The sequence below is a fragment of the Solanum pennellii genome, chromosome 9, assembly GCF_001406875.1.
Source record: "Solanum pennellii chromosome 9, SPENNV200".
Classification (NCBI taxonomy): domain Eukaryota; kingdom Viridiplantae; phylum Streptophyta; class Magnoliopsida; order Solanales; family Solanaceae; genus Solanum; species Solanum pennellii.
Window position 1 is genome coordinate 57408734 of NC_028645.1, and position 8072 is coordinate 57416805.

The window sequence follows — 8072 nt, forward strand, 5'->3', positions numbered from 1 at the left end:
AGGTTATAGGGTCTACCTTTTGTATAAAAATTATCATCAATAGCTCAATAAAAATTGTATGCGTATAAGTCCTTTCGTCACAATTCATATAAGGGAGGTTAACACATTACATATCATTTCATAATTACCTCACCACCCTTATAACCCTTTACATCTTAACAACCTCACAACCATAGTTAAGACATTTCAATTCAACATCATACCACCCTATCAATCCTAATACAAGGCATACTCCAATATAACATCATGACTTAACCACAATTAATCACAATTGAATGTAAAGATATATATTCTAAGTCTTACCAAGTCTTCCTCATAGTTTATCATCAAGGCCTTACCATAAACCCTCAATTCAATCCAATTTAGATGTTCAACATCATAATTCAATATTCAATATGATAACAATACTAGAATAAATACTAAAGCACAATTCAATACTAGATCATGACCTTAAATAAGATGCCTAGGTCAACTATCTTTCTAACCTAGATCATCTTCTCAAGACTAGCATGGAAGACTACAATTCACTCCAAATTGTTAATAATTATTGTAACGACATCATCTAATGGTGATTTAACCCATAAGCAAGAAAATTGAATCAATCAAAACCCAATTCACATCAAGATCAAATCTAGGGTTAAGAGTTAAAGATCATATTCTTCAATTTGAATCAAACAATTAAAATTAATCATAATCAAGTTCAACTACACAGTAACATATCCATTATATGTAAAGAAACCATAACAAATTAGTTCACAATATTAATTTTGTAATTGGATGAAACCCACATGAAAACTCAACTTTTGAAATCTAATTTGAAGGAATCATTTCAGGAAAGAGTCTCAAAGGTGAATTAGATCCCATACCTTAACGTTTGATGAATATTTGATGGTGAATTCGTCCCTTTCCATCCCCCAAACCCTTTACTTTGTAGACTTCAGTGGTGATCTCAAATACAGAGAGAAAGAAAAGAGAAGGAAGATAGTTTGTATTGAGAGTTGTAATTAGATTAATTGGGGTTGGGGCCTTTATATGGGAGTTAAATTAGTTGATTAGTCTTCCCTTAATCCCAAACAAACCACTAAATCATTTAATTAATCAAATGAGCTTAATTAAAAACGTGCAGGAAATTTAAGACCCTCACAGACGGAACCCCGTCGACGGAACGTCTGTGAGTCAACGGACTACCCCCCTCTCCCCCGTCCTGCACTTCGTAGGTAAGTTCAGAGACTCGTGAAGGCGATTGGATTCCTCAAATTGGCTAAGTGTGGGACAACGGTGGCACCTACGCCCCGTCAGTCCACACACGGACCGTAGCCTATCGCGTCGATGCACACTGCTCAGCCAGTGTTGGCTCAACCTGCAGGGTTCCTCCTCGAAGGCCCTTGGTTGGTCCTTGGGGAGTCGTACCCAGACGTTTCGACCATGAAACAACTTAAGAACTTATTAGCTATCCTTTCACCACTTTTCATAAACTTCCAACTCCTAAAAGCTAGTCAAATAGGCTAAGGCACACTAGTACCCCTTTGAGCCAACTTAAAGACGTCATGGACGTTCTTGGACTTTTTGGTTCTTAAGCTTCCTAAACAACCTATATTCATTATAATAGGTATTAAAACAGTGCTTAGACCCCATGACACCTATGTGCTCTAAGACTCGTCTTGGATTTTCAAAGTGTTACACGTATGTTGTATAAACTACTTTGAAAATTATATTATAATCAAACATTGAGCAACAATACAAATTTAACATAATACATAGATAATTAAGTAATTGTACAACTAATCATTATGTTAAATTTGTGAACATTCACAAACAAAGGAATCAAAAGTGCACATTCCAATTAACTGTAGGTTTAGTTACTGAGAAAGACATTACAATTATCAAAATGAGAATTTTATAATAATTGATGGACCAAATTAAGCCTTTAATAAAAGAAAACCGTGAACATTATTTTCACCTTCCACCTTTGCTTAAAATTTTAAATTCCTGCTCTAATTTACAACAACATACACTTTCTTCGTCATATGAAATATATATTTTGGAGAATGTTTACATAGGTGAAAAATTAGTCCATGAAAGTTTAATTTACCCAATCTGAATGTGTTTTGCTAGGCATATTTCATGGGGGGGAAATTGGGCAGGAATCAAGGTATAACATGGTTAAAATTCAATTTATATAAACTAAATATTTAGCTCAAAATAATTCATAAATGAACTTGTTATACGTACATAGGAAACAATAGCATACCGGTGTAAATAACCGAAAGTGGGTCCTGACAGATAACGTGTGTACATATCCTACAACTAGCACAGGGGTACAAAAGTTGTTTCCGATAGACCCCTGTCTGAAGAAAAATATAGACCAATACATTATAACATACAAAATAGAGAAAGTCTTGTCAATTCTGTAGATAACCTATCAAATCATCCTAAACAATGTCCATAATAAGACAAAACAATAATAGAAGCGTAAAATTTCATAATTAATAACCAAACTAATAGTACGACAATTAGTTTAGAAGAATAACTGAGACAACTCAACAATCTACTAATCTCTTACCCTTATATGTGTCCTTTATAAACTCCTATCAATGGCCTCAACTTTATTACACATATAACACTCAAAATTGCAATGCCCTATGAGTGCTCCAACTTCCCCAGTACAATGACCTTGTTCTTCTATTTGATCAAGAGTTTGTGAAAGTAAGATTGAACCTCCATATGATGAGAGTCTACTCAATAAAGACATCTTAAACTAGACACTTATTGTCACATTCATATCTTAAGGTAAGGCCTAGATCAAAAACATACAAACCTTGAACTCACCGAAAATTGTTGATTTTACTAAGTAATTTCACAATCAGTGCAGATTGAACCGCAAGGAGTTGATACAACTGCAATAAACCCATAAAACTACCAAGTATGATCCTCCATTTTGTTATAATCATCCTTGTGATTTTTTGTTCCTTGTTGTTTCTTTTGTTAGCTAAGACATCAGAAATGTTGTTCTGTAGTGACTGCTCCTTTTTGTGCTTCTAATTTGGGATTAGAACATACTACAACTATNTATGATAATGAGTGAGCTAATTAAACAAAACAAACCGCGCGAAGCGCGGACGTTTTTCCTAGTAATATAGAAAACAAAAATCATTATTTCTTAGTTGCAACACCAAATTTCTCTGACTTTAAATTCTCAAAAATCCTTAGCAAGTTATGGAACTTGCTTGCGAGTTTATGTACTTTGAATAATTTAACATTATCATTTATTTTACTAAGCAACAAGTCAATCAACTTGGAGGCCCGATGATAAAAATAACTGTAATGAAAAGAAGCTTCTTTAGTGAATATATTAGTGAATCAAAAAACATACATCCAAATATATTGATCTATTCAACGAGGCAAAAACAAATGACTGATTTAGAAAAATTGTATTGAAATTGAAAAGTTCAATCACGAATAATTGAATTGATTGTACAAGGAGGAAAAAATAAAAATGAAAGTGGAAGTAAATAACCTAATTAATAAGACGAAGAAATTGTTGTATTTACTAACACATTCTAACAACTTAACCCATTTTAGAGAAATAATTTAACAAGAGATTCACTGGGCTTGTCATACATTGATCTTACCTTTATATTCACTTTTACTAGATTTTTGAAAAAATTAATTCATAAAATACTAATTTGTTGTTTTGTTGAATAATAATACTAACAACAACAACAACAACATACCTTTAATTAAATATAATTGATTTGATAGAAAAAGAAATAAATAATTAGAATTACCTTAATTTATGTCGTTTTGTTTTGAGACCAAATCCTGACCTGCTTAGATTCAAGCTCTGCTTTCCTAGCCAATTGATTTTGTTGATTTTCATTTGAAAGCGGACAGTTCTCGAAGAATCTTCATTGAAAATTCAGGAAAAGAACTTTATTTATCTTTAAAAAAAATAAACCTAAAAATGAAAAAGTAAAAAAAAAAACGTGCCATAAAAAGCATGGTGGATTGGTAGTATTTCTTCATCATAAACCAGGGTCTCAAGTTTGAGCATTGGAACTAAAGCCTCCTTGTTAAGAAATGTTTTCCCCTAAAAATGAGACTCAATTCCCCACTCGAATCTTGATTAGTTGAGCCTAGATCAAGTACCAGATACTCCTCAAAGATTTAGGAGCAGTAAGTACTCCTTAATCCTTAACTAGAGGCCTCATTTTGAGTCCAGGGACAAGAGTTGTCACATTCTGCAGGGAGTAGTTTATCACTCAAAGTAAGGCTTTCTAATGTGACTATGAATTAACCTTCCTAAAGTGGGACTTTTGAATGCAAATCTATGTAGTGCAACTATAGCGAATTTTCTTGAAGAGATTTGGATTAGTTGGGACCTTAAAAGAGTTATTTTAGATGCAGATCTATATCTATTAAGCCTCAAAAGGGGTACCGAACATCATGAGAAAGAGTGTTTGCTTTTTTGGTGCAAAAATGAGAAAGAAAATGAAAGTAATTAAACTCATCTACTTGTACTAAAGTTATTAATGAATAATGAAGAACAAACCGATCATTGATAAAGTTGTATATAACCAGTAGATCAGTTATCCGAATAAATTATTTCAAAACCATTTTAGAAACTCAATAAAAAAATTAAAACCGAAATCAAAAGTACATATCTTCTATTAAATTTGAACGGCCATATGGATAGCAAGAGAAAAGAACCAACACCAAAAAAAACAATCAAAATTAGATATAAATTAATACACAAAAAACACATACAAAAAATAAATTATTCTATTGCTAATGATTTTGAATTTATCACTCATGCATTTTAATAAACTAAGATGAAATCTTTAAACAAAAAAAATTAATTTTTTTTAATATATATGAAGGATAAAGTTCTTTTAAAAAAATTTATCGTACGCTTCAAGTCTTTGGATTTTTTCGATACTGTGTCTGCTATGCCTTTTTTATCCTTTTTGGGAATTCGATGATTCTTCATCAGGCTCTTCCCCAGAATCTGTCATTTTGTTTTGCTAATTTTTGTTTGATAAAACAAATTTATGAAAGAAACAAAAAAAATCATATGTTATTCTAATTGATTTATTGTGTAGACAGTCAATTTCAAAAAGAATAGCTAAAACAAACTAAGTTTATTGTGCATTATCCCGTGTTCTATTTATATAGTAGAAAATAAGTTGATTGTACATGTGAAGAAAAATATAATTTTATATCACAAAAAATAAGGGAAAATTTTAAAGAATATGAAGTGTTAAGACAAGATAAGAATTGTGTTGTGTTCTGTTTTTCTCTCACAAAAGATTTGGTTTGAGATTAGTATATATGTTTTGTTATTTATAAATGGGAAAAGAACAAATATAACCCGAACTAACATAAATGGTATGCAGATACCCTCTGTCATACTTTTGGACATTGGTGCTCGCCCCTTCCGTTCAAAGCTAGAGCATATATACTCTTTATACTAACGGGTATACACCTTTCATCATCTTACCCGCTGACCCGATATGACAAATAAGATTGTATTATGTGTTCGTATTTAGTCTTCCGTTAGAGTGAAGGGTATATATTCTATAGTTTTTGGACGATAGGGGCACCAATGACCAAAAAATATGACGCATGATATGTGCGTACCATTTATGTCAGTTTAGGGGTACATTTATCTTTTTTCCTTCATATATTGTCTATTTAAATTGTATCATAATTTAGATTTCATAAAAGGACATATATTTATAACTTTCTTTCCATAAAAAAAAATTCATAATTATCTCTTCAAATAATAAAATCGCAATTTTTTAAACCATATTTTAATAATTAATCTATTAAGTACCAAACTCTATTAAAAGACGATAAACTTGACTGGACCTGAAAATAATTAGGGTAAAAGGGCATGATACAACTATCAATTTTGCAATTTATAGTAAAAATATACCCGTCATTACAAAAGGGGCTCACAAATAATCATATAATTACACAAATGACTCAAATATACCATCTTCGTCTAATAGAAGAGAAAACTTCATTTAAATTATTTTCTTTTAAGATTTACATCAAAAAAATAAAATTTATGTAGGTACATTTTATATTTTTTCAAAATTAAGTTGTTTATTTGATCTTTCTCACACATGAGTTCTTTTTTTTTCCTTCTTCAATGGCATGACCCAAAATTGGACGTGATGACACTCATCTATATTCACCAAAAACTGTCAGTCTCAAACCCAACAACACGAATAAAAGTGGAAAGTAGAACAAGAATAACATAAGAGCGGAAAACTTAGTCATTCTAATATAAATTAAAACTTGGTTGTCATGTTTAAAAGCCACTAATATTAATAAACAATTGAAATTTAAGTGCAAGTATCAATGTATTTTACTATGGAATAGAGCAAAACATAAAATAAGAAACAAGAGGCCCATAGGGATGACAGACATCTACCTCTCAAACTCCTTCAGAAGCATTAAAAATAGAAGCAGAGCAATCGCACGGACCGGAGCTCAAAACCTACCATTGTAGAAGTCAGGGTGAGTATTAAACAACACAATACTCAGCAAGAAACCTATTAAACAACACAATACTCAGCAAAAAACTAGGCTAGAATACGACAGTCATTTCATCCCAACTTAAGTGTCTAGACTGCAAACTGCATTAAATCATCTCAATATAACAATTTCACAATACACAATTCATAAGGCTTGGCTATCACATGCCAATAGTCATAGTTCAACAACTAACATTTATTAAGTGTACCCAAGTTTTGTTAAACTAATTTTATATTATATGTTTTAATTAGAACTTTTCATTGTTTACCTTCTTACTTCATTATGTTTGTATATATCAAACCTTCTTGAGCCTTTACTCATAGCAATACCACTACCATAAAAATAACTTTTGTTGATAATAAATAAGCACATCAACAAGGAATACTAAACTTGTTGAGACGACCTTGGTAGGAGTTAATCGAGCTCGCCAAATGGACGTGAGTTGAAGAGCCAATGGTCTTTTTGACTTTTTTAATTAATCCCTTTAAATTCTTGCATTGTTCTTTTTCCTTTCGTTCATCCATATTTTTTTCTTAGTTTCATACATTATTTTAAATAATTCAATCAAGTTTATCATAATTGCATCTCATTTCCATCATTCCCAGTCCCCCTATATATCATCATTATTGGTTCTTCGTCAACTCTTTGTTATTTTACATTACTTTATATGTTTCTTGAATCCATGTTCTTAGAGTTCTAGCTATCGTTCATGATTAGGTTGTTGTAATTGCATGATTGCTTCAATTTTGTATTAAATGTTTCTCTTAGATTCGACTCAATCAACTCCCAGAAGCACAATCCGCTAAACAAAAGAGGAGTGAGATTTTTTTGTAAGGCCATCACTGTCTTATTACTACCGCAGAGCCTGTTCCAGCTTCTATTCTATCCCTGTGGGTTCTAGCCCCTAGGATTCTTAATCATCTCAAAGTTGTGGGAATGCATACTATTCTTGAGGAGACACGATTGTTCATGGATGGTGTGATAAATAAATATCCTGAGATTTTGTGAGATCTTATAAGGTTTCATAAATTTGTGTCGTTCACAAAGCCCTATCACCCGTATGTTCTGAATTAGGTGAGGGAATCTTATGATGTATATATACCATTGTTACCAAGAGGTAAGAAGAAAAAGGTTTGGCTTGACCCTAATGAAGTTGTTCAAGTTCCAAGTAGGAAAGTGAAGTGTAGAAAAATTGATATTAATAATGCATTGGACTGCACTGTACGAATTTGTCACAAGTTGTCCAATAAGCTTGAAACCCATTCTTGAGTGAGACTTCAACTCCTTAGATTAAGGAGGGAGTGATAATCGAAAAGAAGTGTATGCACATCACCTAGCGATACTGGTTTGGGTTTCTCCGCCATACAAAAAATGATCTGTTAGGGTTGATCATCGCTAAAGAGAGGCTAAATCTGGGTTCAATAATTGTGTTGGAGAAATTCATGAGGGCTAAGAAATACATACACATCACAGCGCCAAAAGACAGGTGTTTCTTTTGTGGAGAAGAACTGTATAGAGATCACCCC